Here is a 26413-nt window from a genome sequence, read left to right on the forward strand (position 1 = left end):
ATTATTTTACACAAATACAGTGGCCATTCAGCATAAAAAATGTAATTCTTATTATAAATTCACTATCTCACATTAACATAGCTCATTTTAGACTCGCTCTGCCAAACAGAAGTCCTTTGTGGGGACCACCTCTTTGTAAGGCCCTTTTAAGACTCCCGGGTGCATTTCCTCTTTAAGGCGCCATCTTTGATGCAGGAGGATTCCACGAGGCTTCTCCTTGGGCGTCGCCATCTTTGATGCTCTGCAGCTCCGACACGATGCCGCCGCCATCTTCTTCTCCGCTGCTCCGAATGCCCTCCGCCGTAACAGCCTCCGCTCCCCTCCGCTGCCACCTGACTTGCCACCTCTCCTGTGGCCGTCGTGGCCTCTCCAGCGGCCGCACTTGCCGCGTCCCCCGCGGCCTCCGTAGCGGCCTCCCCTGCGGCTGCCATCCGACGCTACCAGCTCCTCTGCGGGGCCTCTTCCTCTGCGGGGCCCTTCCGAACCGCCGGCCCCTGGATCCCTCAGCACCCCTCCCGCAGCGCCCCGCCGGCTCAACCCCGACCCCGCCTTGGGGCCCCTCTGTGCAGGGCTGCTTGCCTGTGGGGGCTGGGGCTGCAGGGTCTCTGTGTGAGGCCCGGGCCTGGGACTTGCCTGTGGATGGATTGAGGCTGCAGCTCCAGCTCGGTCGGCGCTGCTCTCTGGGGACCCGGGGCACGGCAGCACCCCAGGGAGCAGCAGCCTGTGGAGGAATGAAGTCTTCCCAGCTCCCACGGACCTTCCCCATCCACCTCCGGCCGAGGAGTGTCGGCCCATCGCCTGCAACGACCCACAAAGGTAAAGCGTACGTCTCGTCCCGGTGGGATACCTGCACCATCGCTCTGCCGAGAACAGGTATTAGTTCCCTGGTGTAGGTACGCAGCTTCGCCGTGACCGGGACCAACTTGGGTCGTGCAGCTGGGTTAATCCACAGTTTATCAAAAGTTCTCCGACTCATCAACGACGGACCCGAGCCCGTGTCCACTTCCATACTCACTGGGACTCCGTTGATTTTTACTTCACTTATCACTGGGGGCGAATCGTCGGTGCACGTATACAGTCCAAGCACCTCATCTTCTTCTACCTGCTCCTCGCTGAACAGTGGATCATCCCCCATCTCCCCAGCACACGGTGAGTCCGATTTCTTTTACACATACGCTGAAGGTGGCCTTTAACATGGCAGGCATTGCACGTGTACTCCGCAAACCTGCACCGGTGAGCCCCATGGCTTCCTCCACAGCGCCAGCATGGTGCTGCTTGATTGGCCCCCCTCGGCGGACTCTGAGCTCCAGGATCCCGAGGTCCGTGCTCTCTGCCCCGGGCAGAGCCACGTTCTGCAGTTTTGTCCGTGGTGGGCGCTATCCTGTGGACCGTGCCTGCCGGGTTCGAGACTGTGTGGATCATTTGCTTGGTGCTGCAAGTCGAGGTCATATATGCCCGGCTGATGGCGATGGCCCTTGTCAGAGTGACTGTGGGTTCCGTGGCCAGCAGCTTGTGAAGGAGGCCCTCGTGGCCAATCCCCATAACGAAAACGTCCCGCAAAGCCTCGTCAAGGTGTGCCCCAAAAATCACACGGCGGCGCGAGTCTCCTGAGGTCCGCAGCATAATTAGTGACATCCTGGCCCTCAGGTCTGCAGTGATGGTAAAATTTGTATCTGGCCGTGAGGATGCTCTCCTTCGGTTTCAGCTGGTCACGAATGAGTTCAGTCAGCTCCTCGTATGACTTGTCCCTGGCGCTCCCAGGTGCCAGCAAATTCCTGATGAGACAGTAAACCTCATCTCCACAACTGGAGAGCAATATCGCCTTACGCTTCTCTCTCATTGCGTATGTGTCCTCCGTCAGGTCATTTGCTGTGAAGTAGTACTCGAGCCTTTCTGTAAAGGCCTCCCAATCATTGCCCACGGTAAAATCCTTTAGCGAGCCCAGAGTAGCCATGGTTGCGTGGAGTTCGTCCGCTTCCTCGTTGCCAATGTGGTGTATGTAGCACACAAATCACTGACTCCACACGGTCTGGTGTAAGTCTAACTGCTGTGACCTTCGTCCTTTATTGTTCAGCTCCAGAGTGCCTCCCAGGTGTAGTGGTCATCCTTATATAGTCCTTCTTACAGGTGCTACCAGGGTTTCCCACCGCAGCGCCCTCTGTGGTGTGGCATAGTATTACATTACATTTAAGGTACTGGGACGATGCACACATCATTACATAACAGTATCCTCATAGGTTAGCCTCCTTCTCACATCCCGCTTCTCACTCTCCCACAATCTCTTCTGATGTACAAGCTGCACATGGTGTAAGCATGCACCTCTTGCATTCCCGTCCTCTTCTCACCACACCTGACGCTTGTGCCTTCCTCATTTCAGACACCCAAGAAACCCAGCCTGCAGAGCCAATGGGTCAACAAGAAAAGGGAGAAGTGAGTGAAGAAGAAGAAGAAACACCATCACTTGATTTCACACTCCCAGCCACCAACAACTCGAGGTTATCCTGCAAGTCCATCTGAAGTGTCGCCGACTGAAAGTCAGCAGGTACTTCTGGTACTTATCCAATATCCTTTTGAAAGCCTCGATTGAATCTACCTCCACCACCCTCTCAGGCAGTGCAATCCAAATCCTAACCACTTGCTGCGTAAAAAAGTTTTTCCTCCTGTCGCCTTTAGTTCTTCTGCTAATAACCTTAAATCTGGGTCAATGTTTCTCTCTATTTACTCTGTCTAGACTCCTCATGATTTTGAACACCTCTATCAAATCTCTTCTCAACCTTCTCCGCTCTAAGGAGAACAACTCCAGTCTATCCACATAACTGAAGTCCCTCATTCCTGGAACCAACCGTGTAAATCTTTTCTGCACCTTCTCGAAGGCCTTCACATCCTTCCAAAAGTGCGGACCAGTGTTTTATAAAGGTTCATCATAACTTCCTTGCTTTTGTACTGATGCCTCTATTTATCAAGCCTTGTATGTTTTTTATCGGCTTTCTCAATCTGCCCTGCCCTTCAATGATTTATGCATATATATCCCCAGGTCTCTCTGTTCATGCACCCGCTTTAGAATTGTACCCTTTAGTTTATATTGCCTCTCCTCGTTCTTCCTACCAAAATGTATCACTATCATTTTTCTGCATTAAATTTCATCTGCCACGTGTTCGCCCATTCCATCAGTCTGTCTATGTCCTCTTGAAGTCCATCTTTATCTTCCTCACTCTTCATTATACTTCCAAGTTTCGTGTCATCGCAAATTTTGACGGTGTGCCCTGTACACCCCAGTCTAAGTCATTAATATATAGCAAGAAAAGCAGTGGTCCTAGTACCGACCCCTGGGGAACACCAATGTGTACCTTCCTCCAGTCCTAAAAACAACCGTTCACCACGACTCTCTGTTTCCTGTCACTTAGCCAATTTCGTATCCATTGGCCCTTTTATTCCATGGGCTTCAACTTTGCTGGCAAGCCTATTATGTGGCACTTTATCAAACGCCTTTTGGAAGTCCATGTACAAGACATCAACTGTATTGCCCTTGTCATCCCTCTCTATTACCTCATCAAAAAACTCAATCAAGTTAGTTAAACACAATGTGTCCATTGCCGAGGTCGATGCAGTGGGCCGTCCGGTTTTGTTGATGGGACCCGGAGAGCGGGCCACCGGAAGTGTGGAAATTAGCGAAGGAGACCTCCTTGCATACTATCTGCTCTACAGGGTCAACAGTAAATGACTCTCAACATTATGAAGGCCCTTCTACTTCCCCCATGGTAAAGCCGAATACAGAACCTCAAATTTCAATGTCAATGTAATCACTGATTTATCAACCATTTTCTTTCTTTATTTGATGACACAGATTTATTTTACTGGAGATCAAAACTGCAGTATTTACTTGGAAGATTTGTATCATTATCTTAGTGTTTAAATTTTATGTATTCATAAAATCTTGTGTAACTAAACAGCTTCTACTCAATTTATTGGATTTTAATACACAAACAGAACATTTGATGATTTTTTAATAAGCTGCCAGTAATTGTTTACCCAGTTGTGCACAAAAGCTCACTGACAATGGGCATGAAAAGCTAGACACATTTTCAAAAATGAATTGTGACAGTGCTAAGAAAAGCTTCAATACCACTTTACACGCTGTGCTCCCCATCAGCTGTACTAACATGACAACTCCCTCCATAACATTATTATCTTCTCAAAGCAGTTTTCAGTCTTTTCATTGAAAAATAGGTTAGCACGGTCAGAACACACAGCACCAATAACTAAACAGTCAGCTACATTCGAGGCTGACATTCAAAGACCCCAGAGATGAAAAGCATGACTGAAATGAATCACACAAATAATTGGACTATTTTGGATATACTCGTTACTGCACATGTAAGCATATCAATAGTGTATGAAATTGCATTTCTCTCCTATCTAGCCCTGTCCATGAAGTACACCACCCTGACCGTCTGCCCAGCTTCTTACGCTAACTCCATTTACTACCCCGCTCTTGCCAATATTAACATGCCTGTGTTCTCTGGCACTGTATTTACTCCTTAAGTGCATTATCACCCCTTCCTGAAAACAAAACAGCATAAAGTCCTTCATTCTCATAACTCTCTCTCAAACCTTTTTCTTTCCCTAGTCCTTGAATAAGTTATTGTCTCAGAACTACACTCCCACTGCTTGTTCAAGATTCTACCATCCAGCTGCCACCCGGCTCAACAATACATTGCACTGGTCAAAGTCACAAACAACACCTATTGATGAGAGAAATTCGCCGACGACAATGCTAGTCATACACAGTGAAGAGGAGTTTAAACAACTATGCAATAGTTTTTTGCTAGCTTATGATGAATTTGGAGTAACCATCAGCTTAAAGAAGACCGTGATCATGACACAAGGTGCATTGACTGCACCAGAATTTCAATAGCTAACATCATGCTAAAAGTTGTATACATGTTCTGCTACAATCAACTGTATTGAATAACTTATCTCTAGATGACAAGCTAAATTCTCAAGTCGGAAAGGCACCGACAACATTCAGCCAACTGACTAAGCATATGTGGAATAACAGGAAATTAACATTGAGCATGAACATACGGCTCTACCAAATATACATTATGAGCACACTGTTGTATGTCAGCATGACCTGCACCACCTACAGCGGCATGAGAGCAGCTTAAACTCTTTCCACTCCTACTTTAATTGCCGTATTCTAAATATCACGTGGGATGATAATGTTCCTGACATCGAAGTACTTAAGGAAGCTAAGTTGCCAAGTCTAATAATTCTTCTCAAACACTGGAAGCCTCTGGTTGCCAAGTCATCTATATCAGATGGAAGATGGGCAACTTCCAAAGGATCATTTGTATGGAGAACTTGCAGAGGCTTCAAGGCATTTTTACACCAGACAGGGATGTACAATTGTTGCAAGACTTGAAAACCTTTACCATCTATACTGCAAGCTCGGAAGATGTGGCTAACAGTAGGCCACACTGGAGAACTGCACTGCATCAAGAAACCAAAGAGTTTGAACAGAGGTGGAAGAGAGAGAGAAAAGAGAAGAGATCAAAGAGGAAATTGCATCACCGGAAAAGTCAATACTGCATGGGCTTCATCAGCATGACTTATGCCTGCAGCATCTGTGACATGGAATTGGACTCTTCAGCCACTCATGATGTTGCAGCATGCCAAGGTAACTGCACTGCTTTGGCTCTTATACCATCGTCTTTCGAGATGGATGCCTGCCATGTAATTGAATTATGGAAAAATTTGTCAGGTCAATGATTTACTCCTCCTTAGAATCAGATTTCAACATCAGCTTGGTCCCTGACCTAAATCATTCCTGACATTTATTGATTGCATAAAGGATTGGAATATGAAATGTAACTGGATAAATTAGTTCTTCAAAAGGTTTTTTTTGTTTGAAACTCCAGTTAAATAATCTTGGTCATATATGTTTTAAATACTTCATTTTATCCATTTTTTGAAACTGTGGTATCTTTTACTTTAAAAAAAAAACATTCCCTCCATATAATACACATCATTCTAACATTATACCAGAGATGAGATTTGTTCTGATTTTCTCTCCCTCCCCAAGAGAAAACACTAGGCCTGTATTTGCTATCTGGCTCAATAGACTGGCTGAGGCCAAGCTTTAGGGATTCATTATTACATTTCTCTCCAAAAAGCTGGCATCAGTCAGTGACCATAAAGCTGATGGATTGTTGTAATAACCCAGCTGGTTCACTAATATCCTTTCGGGAGGAAAACACGCTGTTCTTGTGCGATCTTACTCGGTCTAGCCGATATGTGACTCCAATTTCCACACCAATGTGGCTGGCTCTTAACTGCCCTCTGAAGTGGCCTAGCAGCCACTCAGTGGTAAGAAAGCCCAACGCCACCTTCTCAGGGCAACTAGGGACGGGTGGCCTAGGCAGTGATACACACACATCCCAAGAATGAATTTTTAAAACTGAGCTCACTTCCATATTAAGATTTATTTAAAACCAACTTCAACTAGTCATTTCAGATGCAATAGGGTAGAAATTGCCCCTGCCCGAAATGGGGCACTCCCACCCGTTTCGATGATTTTTACTGCAGCTGCGGTTCAGGTCGCCTCTTGCGTGACAGTCGGCTCTTTGTTGGTTTTTTTTCCTAGCATCCGGATCGCAATCATAATGGGGGCAGTGACAACATGTGAGCGGCGGATACAGGGCAGTGACAGCAACTGAGGGGCGGAAGTTGGGTGCGGAGCGGAGTCACTGCCACGATGAGGTCATCACTGTGCTCCGTCACTGCCACGATGAGGTCATCACGGTGCTCCGTCACCAAGGCTCTCCCCTTCACTTAAAGGAAAGAGCCTTTGAGATTTTTAAACTTCGGGCCACTGGGCCACCAGGGAGGGTTTCAGCTGGGCCAGCGGCCCAGACGAACCCGGGGACATATGTGTTGGGCTGACATGGAAGTCAGCTGACAAAAGAAAACATGGCTGCGGCGGCAGTGCATCCTGCCTTTTAAGGGAAGTCGCACCACCGCTGCAGAAGGCCACAGCCTCACTGGACCACCGGGAAAAAAAACAGGTTTTGGCACCTCCGGGTGGGCTGAAGATTTTCGGAGGGGAATGTCGCCATCGGGGAGATAGATCGGCAGTATGCACGGTAATGACGCGCTTAAGACGGATCAACAGCAGCGGAACGGTAGAGGGGCGATTGGAGCACCACCGGGAAAACTTGGGAGGGCAATTAGGCGAGCAGCAGCCATTCCAGAAAAGTCGGCGGCCAACCCACTCCGCAGCATGCCGCCAATTAGGCCTTAAGGAGATGGGCAATTTTAGCCCCAATACCTTTGTTACAAGTTATGGGTCTTTCCTTAGATATGCTCTTGGAGATAGTGATGCTACTCACTTCTGTGAATAAACAGTTTTAAAAAACCAACATTTAAATGCAACATTTTTCCAAGTCAAAAGTTCTGTGGAAAAAGTCAAAAATCCCAAAACATGGCAATCATTACTATCTTCATTAAAGTTTATTTTATCTAAAACGTTTCAAAATTGGATTGATTCTCTCCAGTGCTTCTGCATAGTGTATCTTGATGTCTATTTCCTATTTGCACATGGGTTTCACTGTTCCCTGAATGGTTTGCCGAAATATCTCTTTCATGGTCTTAACTTCACCACTTGGAAAGTAGACGTAGCTTTCTTCATTGCATGTGATCACCATAGTTGGCTTTTTTTTAAAAATAAATTACAATGATGGGATACAGCAGAGTAGTAGTGATGACAAGTCACGTAAACAACTCTTCCCAACCTTGTCTCCAGGATATTTCTGTATTTTTCCAGTTGAGAGATGGATGATTTGAGCTGGCCAACTCTCGTGAATTAATTGCGAGACATGTGATTTTTAATTAAAATATTGCCCCAACTCGCTGCCTCACCAGACAACTGTAAAAAGTTATGTTTTTCCTTTAGATGCACTTCCTGCCAATGAAACTGCAGGAAACGAACTTCTCGCACTTGCGCAGTTCCAGTTTAATGATCTGACATCATATTAGCGATTTCAGTCTCTTCCAAGCCACGCTTGTGCCCTACGATTTTGAAAATTGGAGTGGAGGCTTTGAAATTGCTGCCGTGGAAACGGCTCTGAATTTTATACTGGCGGATTTTTATTCACTTTAAAACCCTTAAAGGGGTGAGGCACACTGGGATTTGGCTGCATTTGGGGTCCACTCTCTCTGTCCATCCCCGTCTCTCTCTCTTGCTCTCTGTCTCCCCCTCTCTGTGTCTCTATCTGTCGCTCTCAGTCTCTGTCTTCCTCTATCTGTCTTTCTTCATCCAGTCCTTCCCTATGGGCGAGATTTGGAACCCATTATCTGGGGTTCATTGGTCATGAACTTGTGGCAAAACAATTCTGTGACACCTCCAAAACCCAGTGCACACTGGACATGCTGCCAAGCTCCATTTCATAATGTTTCACCAATAATGCCAACACTCGTGAATTAATCGCGAAACACAAGATTTTTTAATGAAAGTTTACCCCAACTCATGAAGGGTGGTGATAACAAGTAGGATTTTTAAAAGATTTTTTGTAAAGCATTTTCAGATGCAGTAATATCATTTTTGTAAAGAACTATAACCTGTTAAGAGATTAAATAAAGCCACTAATGAGGTTTATAAACCAAAAAATACTAACTCATGATTTCATACCAAAGGTCATGATTTTTAAGAATTTGTGAGACAGTGGGATTGGCATTACTCAGACAGGCGTTTTCAAATTAAATGTTACAAAAATTCCCCCAAAATTTGCAGCTGAAATGTCATAAAAAATTGACTACTGATGAGAATGGACAAAAGAATTAGCATTTACATTTGCTTCTACCAAATGTTTAATGCTAAATTATAGATCAAAAACAGCTGGTTAAAAACAATTTGCTACTTGCCAACTCATTGAACCCATTTTATATAAGCTAACATTATTACATAGACTAAAAAATAAATAACTTATAGATCACCTTTCACAACCTCAGGATGTCCCAAAGCACTTCGCAGCCAATGAAGTGCTTTTGAAGTGTAGTTACTGTTGTAATATAATGCAGCTCAACGGCGAGAGCATGCAGAAATCAAGCGTAGTCAGCGGAAAGAGCGTGCGGCAACCCAGTCCCACCCACCCTTTCCCACAACGACCATCTGTCCCTCCTGTGACAGGGACTGCGGTTCTCGTATTGGACTGTTCAGCCATCTAAGGACTCATTTTTAGAGTGGAAGCACGTCTTCCTCGATTCCGAGGGACTGCCTATGATGATTATAATGGCAGTAAATTTGCTCACAGTAAGGTCCCAAAAAAAGCAAATGAGACAAATAAACACATAATCTGTTTTTCTTGGTGTTTGGTTGAGAAATAAATGTTGACCAGGACATAGAAAGAACTTTGTGCTCTTCTTTGAAAAGTGCCATGGGATCTTTTAAATCCACCTGAAAAGGTGTCTGCATAGATTATGTGCTCAAGTCTCTGAAGCGGGGCTTGAACCGTAACCTTCTGACTCAGAGGTGAGAGTCCCATCACTGAGCCTAGTCTGACACCTAAGTCTGACCACATGCTTTCGGGATTGTATGATGTGACAGTGATGGTTTCCTCAATATAAATAGTTTAGGATAACAACATTTTTGTATTCAGATTTCTTTAAAAAAACATTAATATTTAATTAGTATAAATAAAAGGAAACAAAAATTACAAATGCTGCCAATCTGAAATAACAGAAAATGCTAGATATACATAGCAGGTCTATCAGTATACGTAAAGAGAAAAGACTGGTTTGAGTGTGAACCCTTTATCAGAACTGAAAACTGGAAGAGAAGTGAGCTTTTTAAAAATACTGAACAAAACAAAAGGGGAAGAACAGGTAGAAGATAAGAATCAACATTGCTGACTTCCATCACAGACAGGAGCTTATGGGTTTAATGGCCAGCAAACATGCTTCTGAAAAGCTAGGAGTTGAAAACTGATGAATGATTTGCAAAGATTATCTCAGTATTTGTGGACAAATGTTTGTTCACGCATATAAAACATACAATGAAAGAAAAAAAAAACTAAATCAAATGATGTGCTACCTGTAATCATTAGCCGTGCACTTTCACACAAGGGAAGGGGAGATTTTAATAAACATATTCAGATATAACACTTATTCTGATAATCTATAGTAGAATATTTTTAGATACGTATAGATACTATTTTTTCTTGTACATTGCAGTGGCGAACGGTTGTTTTTCAGGCTGGAAGAAAGTATGCAGTGTTGGAATCACTGCTCTTTTTGATCTATATTAAAGACCTAGACATGGGTATACAGAGCATAATTTCAGGGTTTGTAGATGACACGAAACTCGGAAATGTGAGGAGGATTTGTAAAAGACTTCAGAAGGGCATCAACAGGCTGGTGAAATGGGCGGATACATGATGGACATATGAAATGTCGAGCAGAGAAATGTGAAGTGATATATTTTGGTAGGAAGAATGAGGAGAAGCAATATAAACAAATGCTACAATTTTAAAGGGATTGCAGGAATATAGACTTGGCTGTGTACGTACACAAGTCTTTTATGGTGGCAGGACAAATTGGGAAGGCCGTTAAGGGAACAATTGAGGGTAAGGAAAGAGGCATACATTAAGTACATTGACAGCAGGGGAGTGCATGTTAAGGGGGAATACGAAGAGGTTAGGAAAAAAGTAAAAAAAAACAATTCGGAAGGCAAAGAAAAACCATAGAATTAAATTATCAAGGAACATAAAACACAATCGTAAAATATTTTATAGGCACATCAATCAAAAAAAAAAGGAAGGTTGGGATGGGAATAGTGTTAGAAATTAGGTGTACCTAAAAATGCATATGGTTATGCAAATGAAACAGTGAAGCAAATAATACTGTGTTTAAATGAGTATATTAGAGCTCGAGACAAGGGGTTAACTTACAAGTTGTGTTTTACTGGGACTGTGTAAGTTTTGGTTTCCGAGAAACTTGTATTAGAATTTGAGACAAGTGTTTTTCGTTGGTTAGATTAGAAGATGCAACGCAGACCGTAACATGACCTTGGTCTGTTGTTTGTAAGTTAGGGTTTTGATTCTGTCTAATGTGTCTTTAATGTGGTCAATGAAGGCCCAACCTATGTTTCTTCCATTATTATTAATAACCATATTATATAGTTATATTATATAGGCCCCCAAATAATAACTTCACGATGGAGCGGACAATAATCAAGGGAATAATGGAGGCATGTGAAAAAGGAACAGCAGTAATCATGGGGGATTTTAACCTACATATCGATTGGTCAAATCAAATCACACGGGGTAGCCTTGAGGAGGAATTCATAGAATGCACATGGGATTGTTTCTTAGAACAGTATGTTACAGAACCTACAAGGGAGCAAGCTATCTTAGATCTAGTCCTGTGCAATGAGACAGGAATAATAAACAATCTCCTAGTAAACGATCCTCTCAGAATTAGTGATCACAGTATGGTTGAATTTGTAATACAGATTGAGGGTGAGGAAATAGTGTCTCAAACGAGCGTACTATGCTTAAACAAAGGGGACGACAGTGGGATGAAGGCAGAGTTGGATAAAGTAGACTGGGAACACAAACTAAATGGTGGCACAATTGAGGAACAGTGGAGGACTTTTAAGGAGCTCTTTCATAGTGCTCAACAAAAATATATTCCAGTGAAAAAGGAGGACAGTAAGAGAAGGGATAACCAACCGTGGATAACCAAGGAAATAAAGGAGAGTATCAAATTAAAAACAAATGCGTATAAGATGGCCAAGGTTAGTGGGAAACTAGAAGATTGGGAACATTTTAAACGACAGCAAAGAATGACTAAGAAAGCAATAAAGAAAGGAAAGATAGATTACGAGAGTAAACTTGCGCAAAACATAAAAACAGATAGTAAAAGCTTTTACCGATACATAAAACGTAAAAGAGTGACTAAAGTAAATGTTGGTCCCTTGGAAGACGAGAAGGGGGATTTAATAATGGGAAATGTGGAAATGGCTGAGACCTTAAACAATTATTTTGCTTCGGTCTTCACAGTGGAAGACACAAAAACCATGCCAAAAATTGATGGGAATGTGGGAAGGGAGGACCTTGAGACAATCACTATCACTAGGTGGGGGGTAGTGCTGGACAGGCTAATGGGACTCAAGGTAGACAAGTCCCCTGGTCCTGATGAAATGCATCCCAGGGTATTCAAAGAGATGGCGGAAGTTATAGCAGATGCATTCGTTATAATCTACCAAAATTCTCTGGACTCTGGGGAGGTACCAGCGGATTGGAAAGCAGCTAATGTAACACCTCTGTTTAAAAAAGGGGGCAGATAAAAGGCAGGTAACTATAGGCTGATTAGTTTAATATCTGTAGTGGGGAAAATGCTTGAAGCTATCATTAAGGAAGAAATAGCAGGACATCTAGATAGGAATAGTGCAATCAGGCAGATTCAACATGGCTTCATGAAGGGGAAATCATGTTTAACTAATTTACTGGAATTCTTTGAGGATATAACGAGCATGGTGGATAGAGGTGTACCGATGGATGTGGTGTATTTAGATTTCCAAAAGGCATTCAATAAGGTGCCACACAAAAGGTTACTGCAGAAGATAAAGGTACGCGGAGTCAGAGGAAATGTAGTAGCATGGATAGGGAATTGGCTGGCTAACAGAAAGCAGAGTGTCGGGATAAATGGGTCCTTTTCGGGTTGGAAATCGGTGGTTAGTGGTGTGCCACAGGGATCGGCACTGGGACCACAATTGTTTGCAATATACATAGATGACCTGGAAGAGGGGACAGAGTGTAGTGGAACAAAATTTGCAGATGGCACAAAGATTAGTGGGAAAGCGGGTTGTGTAGAGGACACAGAGAGGCTGCAAAAAGATTTAGATAGGTTAAGCGAATGGGCCAAGGTTTGGCAGATGGAATACAATGTTGGAAAATGTGAGGTCATCCACCTTGGATAAAAAAAAAACAGTAAAAGGGAATATTATTTGAATGGGGAGAAATTACAACATGCTGCGGTGCAGAAGGACCTGGGGGTCCTTGTGCATGAATCCCAAAAAGTTAGTTTGCAGGTGCAGCAGGTAATCAGGAAGGCGAATGGAATGTTGGCCTTCATTGCAAGAGGGATGGAGTACAAAAGCAGGCAGGTCCTGCTGCAACTGTACAGGGTATTGGTGAGGCCACATCTGGAGTACTGTGTGCAGTTTTGGTCACCTTACTTAAGAAAGGATATACTAGCTTTGGAGGGGGTACAGAGACAATTCACTTGGCTGATTTCGGAGATGAGGGGGTTACCTTATGATGATAGATTGAGTAGAGTGGGTCTTTACTCGTTGGAGTTCAGAAGGATGAGGGGTGATCTTATAGAAACATTTAAAATAATGAAAGTGATCGACAAGATAGAGGCAGAGAGGTTGTTTCCACTGGTCGGGGAGACTAGAACTAGGGGGCACAGCCTCAACATATGGGGAGCCAATTTAAAACCGAGTTGAGAAGGAATTTCTTCTCCCAGAGGATTGTAAATCTGTGGAATTCTCTGCCCAAGGAAGCAGTTGAGGCTAGCTCATTGAATGTATTCAAATCACAGATCGATAGATTTTTAACCAATAAGGGAATTAAGGGTTATGGGGAGCGGGCGGGTATGTGGAGCTGAGTCCACGGCCAGATCAGCCATGATCTTGTTGAATGGCCGAGCAGGCTCGAGGGGCTAGATGGCCTACTCCTGTTCCTAATTCTTATGTTCTTATGTTCTTATATTGTTAAGTTAGGAATTGGAATTCATTTAACAGAGTTACTTGCTAAGATGCGCAATTTAACCTGTGTGCAAAAATAGAATAGAATTTAATGATTTATTTCATGGTACAACTGTCTGATAATGAAATGAAATAGTTAGTATACATGACCAACTGCATGAACATAAACAACTGATAATAAGCTGTTACGAACAATAAGACCAATGATTGAAAGTGTCTGAAGGCCAAGTTTAATGTGTATGGGCTACTGACTTCAGACCAGGGAGGACAAGACAGAATGAGATACGAGACTACAGCTTTAGAAGGAGAGGGTCGGATAAGATTGGAGGGACCAAGCAGATGGCTTGGCCTTCAAAAGGTGTAAACAAGAAAAGGTGTGTAATGGTTGTGAAGTCTCCACCTTGGGGAGGGTCCACATTGGTAAGTTTAGACAAAGAACTCAACATGCCATTGGGCACTTTGTTTTAAGGGCAACCCCTGTAGGTTAAATGGTCTTGCCCATTATTCTACCTCAGGTCCACCCCTAAAAATAAAATAAAAGGAAGAGCAACAGAACCCTTAGGCATTCCATGGAGCGAGGCGCTCCCAAGAGGTCAAACAATCTTTAGAGAGAGGACCCATGCTGACCCTAGTCTCGGGTAGTTCAAGAAAAGAGAGTCACACATGTGAGACAAGAATGAATAAGAACATAAGAAATAGGAACAGGTATAGGCCATACGGCCCCTCAAGCCTGTTCCACCATTCAGTAAGATCATGGCTGATCTGATCATGGACTCAGCTCCACTTCCCCACCCGCTCCCTATAACCCCTTATCATTTAAGAAACTGTCTATTTCTGTCTTAAATTTATTCAATGTCCCAGCTTCCACAGCTCTCTGAGGCAACGAATTCCACAGATTTACAACCCTCAGAGAAGAAATTTCTCCTCATCTCTGTTTTAAATGGGCAGCCCCTGATTCTAAGATCATGCCCTCTAGTTCTACTCTCCCCCATCAGTGGAAACATCCTCTCTGCATCCACCTTGTCAAGCCCCCTCATAATCTTATATGTTTCGATAAGATCACCTCTCATTCTTCTGAATTCCAATGAGCTCAACCTACTCAACCTTTCCTCATAAGTCAACCCCCTCATCTCCGGAATCAACCTAGTGAACCTTCTCTGAACTGCCTCCAAAGCAAGTATATCCTTTCGTTAATATGGAAACCAAAACTGCACGCAGAATTCCAGGTGTGGCCTCACCAATACCTTATATAGCTTATAAGACTTCTATGCTTTTATACTCCATCCCCTTTGCAATAAAGTCCAAAATACCATTGGCCTTCCTGATCACTTGCTGTACCTGCATACTATCCTTTTGTGTTTCATGCACAAGTACCCCCAGGTCCCGCTGTACTGCGGCACTTTGCAATCTTTCTCTATTTAAATAATAACTTACTCTTTGATTTTTTTCTGCCAAAGTGCATGACCTCACACTTACCGACATTATACTCCATCTGCCAAACTTTTGCCCACTCACTTAGCCTGTCTATGTCCTTTTGCAAATTTTGTGTCCTCCTCACACATTTCCTCCTATCTTTGTATCGTCAGCAAACTTGGCTACGTTATACTCAGTCCCTTCTTCCAAGTCGTTAATATAGATTGTAAATAGTTGGGGTCCCAGCACTGTTCCCTGCGGCACCCCACTAGTTACTGGTTGCCAACCAGAGAATTAATCATTCATCCCGACTCTCTGTTCTTAGCCAATCCTCTATCCATGCTAATATATTATCCCCAACCCCGTGAACTTTTATCTTGTGTACAGTAACCTTTTATGTGGCACCTTGTCAAATGCCATCTGAAAGTCCAAATGCACCACATCCACTGGTTTCCCTGTTTGTTACCTCCTCAAAGAATGGCAGCAAATTTGTCAAAGGTGACTTCCCCTTCATAAATCCATGCTGACTCTGCCTGACCGAATTTTGCTTTTCCAAATGTCCTGCTACTGCTTCTTTAATAATGGATCCAACATCTTCCCAACCACAGATGTTAGGCTAACTGGTCTATAGTTTCCTGCTTTTTGTCTGCCTCCTTTTTTAAATAGGGGCATCACGTTTGCAGTTTTCCAATCTGCTGGTACCTCCCCAGAATTCAGAGAATTTTGGTAAATTACAACCAATGCATCCACAATCCCTGCCGCTACTTCTCTTAAGACCCCAGGATGCAAGCCATCAGGTCCAGGGAATTTATCTGCCTTTAGTCCCATTATCTTACCGAGTACCACCTCCTTAGCGATAGTGATTGTGTTAAGTTCCTCCCCCGCCATAAGCCCCTTGACTATCCGCTGTCGGAATATTTTGTTAGTGTCCTCTACCGTAAAGACTGATACAAAATATTTGTTCAGAGTTTCTGCCATCTCTATGTTCCCCGTTACTAATTCCCCAGTCTCGTCCTCTAACATTTACTTTGTTGTTTGCGCATGCTAGCTGTTTGTCCGGTACCAGCTACTTGTCAGTCGTATGTTTTTGCTGTATTATTTTGTCCTAAACTCCGATTAAATACAAAATACCCATGATATTAGTTTGCACTCGAACCTGATTATTTGAAAGACTAGAGATAAGCAAATATCAACCATAGGGCCATTAAGGGATAGACAGGATAATACCACAAGAAATGACAGAGATGGCAGAATTATTAAATATTGCATCCACGCATTTTAAAAGATCTAGGGAAGAGATAGCAGAGGCATAACTTCACATATTTAATAATTCATTAGAAAAAGATGTAGTGCCAGAGGGCTGGCAGATAGCTAACGTAATACCTATATTTAGGAAGGAGGATAGAACGTGTCCAAGGAATTATAAACCAGTCAGCTTAACATCGGTGGTAGGAAAAATAATGGAATCCCTACTAAAGGAGAAAATAGAAGAACATTTAGAAACCAAAAATATAATGAATAGTCAGCATGGATTTCAAAAAGGAAAGTCTTGCTTAAACAACCTCATTAAATTTTTGAATAGATAACAGAGAGTAGACAATGGTAATGCAGTAGATGTGATTCATCTCGATTTTCAAAGGTCTTCGATAAGATACCCCATAATAGACTGATGAACAAGGTCAGAGAATGTGGAGTCAGGGGTCAAATAGCAACATGGATTTCTAGCTGGCTTCAAGACAGAAAGAAGAGCGTAGGGGTAAAAGGTAGCTATTCATAGTGGCCTAAGGTGGGTAGCGGTGCTCCACAATGATCAGTGCTGGGATCACTGTTGTTCACAATTTAGACTTTGGAATCAAAAACACAATTTCTAAATTTGTGGATGACACCAAATTGGGGAGATAGTCAATATTGAGGAGGGCTGCAACAAATTGCAGGAGGACATCAATAAACTTGCAGAATGGGCATATAGTTGGCAAACTAAGTTCAACACAGATAAATGTGAGGTATTACATTTTGGTAGGAAGAATATTACTTGGAGGGTGTGAGTCTAGGTGGGGTAGAGGAACAAAGGGACCTCGGAGTGCAAATACACAAATTACTAAAAGTTGCGACACAGGTTAGAAAGGCCATAAAAAGCAAACTAAGCACAGAGGTTTATTTCGAGAGGGAGAGAATTGAAAAAGTAGGGAAGTTATGCTAAGGCTGTATCGAACCTTGGTTAGACCACTTATATTGCATACAGTTCTGGTCACTATATTATAAAAAGGATATAGAGCTACTGGAGAGGGTGCAGAGAAGATTTATAAAGATAAAACCAGAAATGCGAGGGTATACATATAAGCAAAGGATGAACAGGCTGGGTCTCTTCTCTCTTGAAAAAAGGTTGAGGGGTGACCTAATAGAGGTCATTAAAATTATGAAAGGTTTTGATGGAGTGGATACAGTGAGAATGTTTCCACTTGTGGGAAAGAGCATAACTAGAGGCCATCAATATATGATAGTTACCATGAAATCCAATAGGGAATTCAGAAAAAAATTCTTTACCCAAATAATGGTGAGAATGTGGAACTCGCTACCACAGGGAGTGGTTAAAGTGAATAGTATAGATGCATTTAAGGGTAATCTAGACAAGCACGTGAAAGAGAAGGGAATAGAGGGTTATGCTGATAGATTTAGGAAAGCTGGGAGGAGGCTTGAGTGGAGTATAAATGCCGACATGGACTGGGTTGAACCGAATGGTCTGTTTCTGTGTCGTATATCCCACATAATCCTATGTAATCACCCGTGCACTTTCACACAGGCGAAGAGAAAATTTTAAAGGCGACATCATCCAAAAACACGCTGTCAGTTTCCATATGTATGCTGACGACACAGCTCTATCTCACCACCACCTCTCACGATCCCTCCACTGTCTTTAAATTGTCAGTCTGCTTGTCCGACATGCAGTACTGGATGAGCTGGGTGTGAAGTGAGAAGGAAAGACTTTAAGAGAAGGGAGAACCATCCATGGCTAACTAAGGAAATAAGGGATGGTATCAAATTGAAAACAATGGCATACAAAGTGGCCAAGATTAGTGGGAGGCCAGAGGATTGGGAAACTTTTAAAAACCAGCAAGGACGACTAAAAAAATAATAAAGAGAGGGAAGATAGATTATGAGAGTAAACTAGCAAAAAATCTAGGTATATAAAAAGAGAGCAGCTAAAGTAAACGCTGGTCTCTTGGAGGATGAGACTGGGCAATTAATAATAGGGGAACGGGGAAATGGCAGAGACTTTGAACAAATATTTTGTATCGGTCTTCACGGTAGAAGACACTAAAAACATCCCAATAATGGATAATCAAGGAGCTAGCGAGAGGGAGGAACTTAAAACAATCACTAAAAAAAAAGTACTCGGTAAAATATTGGGCCTAAAGGTGGACAAGTCCCCCAGACCTGATGGCTTGCATTCTAAGGAGTTAAAAGAAGTGGGTGCAGAGATAGCGGATGCATCGGTTGTAATCTACCAAAATTCCCTGGATTCTGGAGAGGTCCCAGCGGATTGGAAAACCGCAAATGTAACACTCCTATTTAAAAAAGGAGGCAGACAGAAAGCAGGAAACTATAGACCAGTTAACCTAATATCTGTCATTGGAAAAATACTGGAGTCCATGATTAAGGAAGCAGTAGCAGGACATATGGAAAAGCATAATACAGTCAAGCAGAGTCAGCATGGTTTTATGAAAGGGAAATCATGTTTGACAAATTTGCTGTAGTTCTTTGAGGATCGAGCGAGCAGGGTTGATAAAGGGGAACCAGTGAATGTGGTGTATTTGGATTTTCAGAAGGCATTCGATAAGGTGTCACATAAAAGGTTATTGCAGAAGATAAAAGCTCACAGGGTTGGGGGTAATATATTAGCATGGATAGCAGATTGGCTAACTAACAGAAAACAGAGAGTCGGCATAAATGGGTCATTTTCCGGTTGGCAAGCTAGTGGGGTGCCCAGGTGCTGGGGCCTCAACTACTCACAATTTATATTAATGACTTTGATGAAGGGACCGAGTGTAATGTAACCAAGTTTGCTGATGATACAAAGATGGGTGGGAAAGCACGATTTGGGGAGGACACAACAAATCTGCAAAGGGATAGAGACAAGCTAAGTGAGGGCAAATATTTGGCAGATGGAGTATAATGTGGGAAAGTGTGAGGTTATCCATTTTGGTAAAAAAATTTTAAAAAGCAAATTATTTAAATGGAGAGAAATTACAAAATGCTGCAGTACAGAGGGACCTGGGGGCATAGTTTCAGAATAAAGGGTCTCCCATTTAAAACTGAGATGAGGAGGAATTTCTTCTCTCAGAGGGTTGTATATAAGTGGAATTCTCTGCCCCAGAGAGCTGTGGAGGCTGGGTCATTGAATATATTTAAGGCGGAGATAGACAGATTTTTGAGCGATAATGGAATAAAGGGTTATGGGGAGCGGGCAGGGGAGTGAAACTGAGCTCAAGATCAGATTAGCCATGATCTTATTGAATGGCGGAGCAGGCTCGAGGGGCCAAATGGCCTACTCCTGCTCCTATTTCTTATGAGCAGAAATTTCTGCGCTATCACTACCTACTTCCAGTTTGGAACATCGCCCAACTCCACCCCTGCCTCAGTTCATCTGCTGTTGAAACCCTCATCCAAGCCTTTGTTACCTCAATACTTTAATATTCCAGCGCACCCGTGGCCGGCCTCCCACGTTCTACCCTAAGTAAACTTGAGATCATCGAAAATTCGGCTGCCCGTGTCCTAACTCGCACCAAGCCCCCTTACCCATCAGCCCTATGCTCGCTGACCAAATTGGCTTCTGGTTGAGCAGCCCCTCGATTTTAAAATTTTCATCCTGGTTTTCAAATCCCTCTATGGCCTTGGCCCTCCCTATCTTTGTAATCTCCTCTCGCTCCACAACCTTCCAAGATATCTGTGCTCTTCTTATTCTGACCTGTTGGTCATCCCTGATTTCAATGCCTTCAACTGCCAAAGTGCAAGCTCTGGAATTCCCTCCCTAAAAGTCTCAGCCTCTCTTTCCACCTTGGAGATGCCTTTTGTCATTTGCCCCAATTTCTCCTTATGTGGCTCTGTCAAATTTGTGTTTTATTAAGGTTCCTGTGACGTGTCTTGGAATGTTTTATTACATTAAAAGGGCTATATTCTTTTTTTATTCATTCATGGGATGTGGGCGTCAATTGCAAGGCCAGCATTTATTGCCCATCCCTAATTGCCCTGGAGAAGGTGATGGTGAGCTGCCTTTTTGAACTGCTGCAGTCCGTGTGCTGAAAGTACTCCAAGAGTGCTGTTAGTTCGGGAGTTCCAAGAGTTTGACCCACCAATGAAGGAATGGCGATATATTTCCAAGTCAGGATGGTGTGTAACTTCAAGGGGAACTTAGACGTGGTAGTGTTCCCATGCACCTGTTGCCCTTATTCTTCTAGGTGGTAGAGGTCATGGGGTTTAAAGGTGCTATCGAAGAAACCTTGGCAGGTTGCTGCAGTGCATCTTGCAGATGGTACAGACTGCAGTTACAGTGCGCCGGTGGTAGAGGGAGTGAATGTTTAAGGTGGTGGATAGGGTACCAATCAAGCGGGCTGCTTTATCTTGGATGTTGCCAGGCTCCACGAGTGTTGTTGGAGCTGCGTTCATTCAGAGAAGTGGATAGTATTCCATCACACTCCTGAATTGTGCCTTGTAGGTGGTGGGAAGGCTTTGGGGAGTCACTCACCACAGAATACCCAGCCACTGACCTGCTGTTGTAGTATGTATGTGGCTGGTCCAGTGAATTTTTGGTCAATCGTGACCCCTAGGATGTTGATGGTGGAGGATCGACAATGGTAATGCCATTGAGTGTCAAGGGGAGGTGGTTAGATTTTCACTTGTTGGAGATGATCATTGCCTGGCACATGTGTGGTGCGAATGTTAATTGCCCCTCATAGCCCAAGCCTGAATGTTGTGCAGGTCTTGCTGCATGCAGGTATGGACTACTTCATTATCTGAGGAGTTGAAAATGGAACTGAACACTGTGCAATCATCAGCGGACATCCCTATTTCTGACCTTATGATGGAGGGAAGGTCTTTGACGAAACTGCTGAAGATGGTTGGGCCTAGGACACTGCCCTGAAAAACTCCTGCAGCAATTTCATGGGGCTGAAACGGTCATATATCCAGACATGTTTATTGCTTGTACTTTTACATATGATGTGCCACTAGAGGGCACTACTATGGTAAACTTGTACACCAGCTGTATAGTCACTAAGGTGTGCCTCAGAGAGCACTGCAGTGGGGGACTTGTAGGCTACCTGTACAGGTGTGCCAGGCCTAGTATAAAAGGAAGGCCACTATGTGTGATCATCACTCTAAAGTTATATTAAACAGACTGAGGTTACTACAGTTCAAGTACAATACTTTGCCTCGTGAAGTCATTATCAGAGCATCTAAAGACAACAATTGGCGACGAGATTACGGACTTTCACACGAAAATGGCTAACTTTGGTACGTTGCAGCAGTTCGCCGATGGGGATGATTGGGACGCCTTTGTGGAGAGGCTCGACCATTTCTTCACAGCAGACGACCTGGCAGGCGATGATCTGGCCACGCTGGCTGACAAGCAAGCGCAGAGGTATCCTGCTCACCAGTTGTGAGCCCACCAACTATGGCCGAGTCAGGGACTTGCTGGCACCAGCGAAGACAATGACCAAGACGTACGAGGAGCTTGTAATGCTGATCCAAGAACAACTCAAGCACAAAGAGAGCATCCTCAGAGTCAGACAACGGTTTTACACCCACCGAAGTCCCGAAGGCCAGGAAATCGCGAAATATGCTGCAGACCTCAGGAGGCTGGCGGCATTGTGTGATTTCGCCGAACACCTCACCGAAGCGCTGCGAGATATCTTTGTCATCGGAATCGGCCACGAGGGCCTTCTTCACAGGCTACTAGCTGCGGATACCACAGTCACACTGCAGAAGGCCATCACCATGAGCCAGACATTCATGACCTCGACCTGCGGCTCTAGGCGGATGACTCATCCTCAGGACTCAAACACGGCAAGTACTGTACACAGTCTGGTGCCTTTTAGAGGCTGGACTGTAAAACGTGAATCTCCTCATGGGAGAGAGAACAGGTTTCTTAATTCTGAGTCCGCCGAGGGGGGCTAATCGCTTAGCATCATGCTGGCATTGCGGAGGAAATCACCAGGCTCACCAATGCCGTTTTAAGAAGTGTGTGTGCAAAGGGTGCAGCACAAAAGGCTACCTCCAGCGAATGTGTAAAAGAAATAGGACTCACCGTGTTGATGAAGAGTCTGCAGAGGGCCATGAATCCAGCGCGGATTGTGAAACATAGAAAATAGGTGCAGGAGCAGGCCATTCGGCCCTTCGAGCCTGCACCGGCATTCAATGAGTTCATGGCTGAACATGCAACCTCAGTTCCCCATTCCTGTTTTCTCACCATACCCCTTCATCCCCCTAGTAGTAAGGACTACATCCAACTCCTTTTTGAATATATTTAGTGAATTGGCCTCAACAACTTTCTGTGGTAGAGAATTCCACAGGTTCACCACTCTCTGGGTGAAGAAGTTTCTCCTCATCTTGGTCCTAAATGGCTTACCCCTTATCCTTAGACTGTGACCCCTGGTTCTGGACTTCCCCAACATTGGGAACATGCTTCCTGCATCGAACCTGTCTAAACCCGTCAGAATTTTAAACGTTTCTATGAGATCCCCTCTCATTCTTCTGAACTCCAGTGAATACAAGCCCAGTTGATCCAGTCTTTCTTGATAGGTCAGTCCCGCCATCCCGGGAATCAGTCTGGTGAACCTTCGCTGCGCTCCCTCAATAGCAAGAATGTCCTTTCTCAGGTTAGGAGACCAAAACTGTACACAATACTCCAGGTGTGGCCTCACCAAGGCCCTGTACAACTGTAGCAACACCTCCCTGCTCCTGTACTCAAATCCCCTCGCTATGAAGGCCAACATGCCATTTGCTTTCTTAACCGCCTGCTGTACCTGCATGCCAACCTTCAATGACTGATGTACCATGACACCCAGGTCTCGTTGCACCTCCCCTTTTCCTAATCTGTCACCATTCAGATAATAGTCTGTCTCTCTGTTTTTACCACCAAAGTGGATAACCTCACATTTATCCACATTATACTTCATCTGCCATGCATTTGCCCACTCACCTAACCTATCCAAGTCACTCTGCAGCCTCATAGCATCCTCCTCACAGCTCACACTGCCACCCAACTTAGTGTCATCTGCAAATTTGGAGATACTACATTTAATCCCCTCGTCTAAATCATTAATGTACAATGTAAACAGCTGGGGCCCCAGCACAGAACCTTGCGGTACCCCACTAGTCACTGCCTGCCATTCTGAAAAGTACCCATTTACTCCTACTCTTTGCTTCCTGTCTGACAACCAGTTATCAAACCACATCAGCACACTATCCCCAATCCCATGTGCTTTAACTTTGCACATTAATCTCTTGTGTGGGACCTTGTCAAAAGCCTTCTGAACGTCCAAATATACCACATCAACTGGTTCTCCCTTGTCCACTCTACTGGAAACATCCTCAAAAAATTCCAGAAGATTTGTCAAGCATGATTTCCCTTTCACAAATCCATGCTGACTTGGACCTATCATGTCATCTCTTTCCAAATGAAGAAGTGGTCAGAGAGGCAGCTCAGCCCCACTATAAGGTGCACAGAATGTTTACCTGCACCACAGAATGTTCCCCGTTGAGAATGGAAGTCGAGATAAATGGCGTTCCAGTCTTCACGGGGGTGAGCCAGTGAGTAATGAATCAAGAAGCCTTTGAGAGACTATGGAACAATCAAGCTGAACGACCCAAGTTGGTCCCGGTTCAGGTAAAGCTGCGCACCTACACCAATGAACTTATCCCAGTTTTTGGTAGTGCGGCTGTAAAGGTACTCCATGATGGTGCAGTCCACAAGCTCTCTGGTGATGAACCAACGCTACTCGGAAGAAGGTGGATGGAGAAGATCTATTGGAGCTGGGAAGATTTCATCCCTCCAGCGATCGACGTCCCCCGCGCTCAGAGGCAAAGCAAGCCCCCACCTGAGGTTGGATCTGGCACCAGAAAGCAGACCAGCATAGTACCCAAGACACAGACTGCTCAGCACAACTGTATGGAAATGATCCAGCTGAGACGACCCGAACTCACCTTCCAGGCTTCAGTGGCAGGACTCCGGAAGAAAATCGGATCCAAAGGCGACTTCCCAGCTTCGGTGGCAGAACCTGGGAAGAAGAGGATCACAGCAGTCGACATCATGGATGGAAGAAAGATGGCGCCCAAACCACAAGGTGAAGCGCTGAAGAAAAAGAAGGCAGCGGCCAGACCACGAGGTGCAGCACTGATGGAGCAACACGTGGTACCAAGCGAAGAAGATGGTTGGGATAAAGATAGCAAGCCTCTCTTAAAGGAGGCCAGCAACCCACCACACTTAAAGGGACAGTTCCATATTCTCAATCAATGTAACAGCAACTGTGAGTTAAATGTAAAGCTTGTAATTGATGATCAGAGTTTTATACATGTAATAAGCAAAGAAAAGTTGTGCGACTGCGATCAGAACTACAGTTTATCCATAATGAGTAATGAAACGTTGTGCGATGCAGGATTTCAACTGTATTCAGATAATCTAGCGGGCAAACACCCATCGGGAGCACACAGGTCCAGCGGGCTACCCAATACTGTAGCCTGCGTCCCTGGGACCAGAGTGATGCACCACGGAGTGTGGCCACAAGCAGCTAATATAGATAAGCAACAGAGCAAGTGATCTCAGGAGGGCAACGGCACCGGTATCGATACCCCGCCCCTGATCGGCTCCACCCGATGGCACCAACTGCCACGAGCCTGAAAGAGCAAACTGCTCTAAGGCGCAGCCCCCAGACCCTATCGCCACCAAGGCTATACCCAGGAATGAAGGGTCACCCGCAACGGTTCTCTCAAATGGGACCAGGACCAGCCAGGATCCCAAACCAAATAACGCCCAGGCAAGGGAGTCAGCAGTTCCCTGCGCACTGCTAGATGACTGCTCCTCAGGGAGCAGCAGCAACCCAAGGTGTAAGGAAAGGACAGGGAGGTCACAGGCATCTGTGAACCTGCCCGACGCTAGGAGCAATGGCAAAGGCCCAGAGAGCAGGCAACTTGACCCAACCGGGTTCCCACTGCCAGCACTGGGCACCATTCAATTAGTTCTGGAGCTAGCTTGTCCTCACGCACCGGTGTTGACACCTGTACTGATTCCAAGTATGTATCAAGAATGTATGTCACTAGTCAAATGTGCTTACCTCACAACTGTACGACAAATGTAATAATGTAAATGCAATTTTTTTTTCAGGACTTGAATGTATATGAATGTAATGAGCCACCGGCATAATCTATATGTCAGGGGGGGAGAGAATGGAGTTGTCATGGACTCAAACAGAAACCACCAGCACCTCTGCTGCCAACGAAACACCACCTGCTCCCCCAAAATGAAACGACCCTTCAAGGATCAACCAGAGTTAAGCCCAGAGCAAAGTGTAAGGCGATTTGCACCAAGGACTTGCGGGAGAGGGATGTCATGTATCCAGACATGTTTACTGCTTGTAGTATTACATATGATGTGCCACCAGTGGGCACTACTATGGGAAATTTGTACACCAGCTATATGATCACTAAGGTATGCCACCAGAGGGCACTGCAGTGGGAGACTTGTAGGTTACTTGTACCGGTTTTCCAGGCCTAGTATAAAAGGCAGGCCACCATGTGTGATCATCACTCTGGAGTTATATTAAACGGACTAAGGTCACTACAATTCAAGTGCAATACTTTGCCTCGTGGTGTCATTATCAGAGCGTCTAAAGACATAACAAAAACCACAATCACCTTCCTTTGTGTTAGATACGATTCCAGTCAGTGGAGTCTTCCCCCACCCTGGTTCTCATTGACTTGAATTTTGCTCGGGTTCCTTGATGCCACATTGGGTCAAATATTGCATTGATGTCAAAGGCTGTCACTCTCACCTCACCTCTGGAATTCAGCTCTCGTCAATTTTTGGACCAAAGCTGCAATGCGGTCTGGAGCTGAGTGGTCCTGGCGGAATCCAAAATGAGCAACGGTGAGCAGGTTATTTAGGTCCAACTTGATAGCACTGTCAACAACACCTTCCATCACTTTGCTGATGACTGAGAATAGACTGATGGGATA

General features: G+C 44.4%; 1 protein-coding gene and 1 long non-coding RNA gene across 3 annotated transcripts in view; one reads left to right on the forward strand and one right to left on the reverse strand.

Moving 5' to 3' along the window:
* cstpp1 (centriolar satellite-associated tubulin polyglutamylase complex regulator 1) overlaps positions 1–26413 on the reverse strand; it is a 431022-nt gene that overhangs the window by 286271 nt on the left and 118338 nt on the right. The window lies entirely within an intron of this gene.
* On the forward strand, positions 679–26021 carry LOC139280143 (uncharacterized). 2 transcript variants are annotated; one of them, XR_011596631.1, is made up of 3 exons: positions 679–1149; positions 2378–2542; positions 25563–26021. It is a non-coding gene; the product is annotated as an uncharacterized lncRNA (long non-coding RNA). The 2 variants fall into 2 exon arrangements; XR_011596630.1 differs by lacking the exon at positions 25563–26021 and adding an exon at positions 4628–4954.

This window comes from Pristiophorus japonicus, chromosome 14, assembly GCF_044704955.1.
Source record: "Pristiophorus japonicus isolate sPriJap1 chromosome 14, sPriJap1.hap1, whole genome shotgun sequence".
In the NCBI taxonomy this organism is placed as follows: domain Eukaryota; kingdom Metazoa; phylum Chordata; class Chondrichthyes; family Pristiophoridae; genus Pristiophorus; species Pristiophorus japonicus.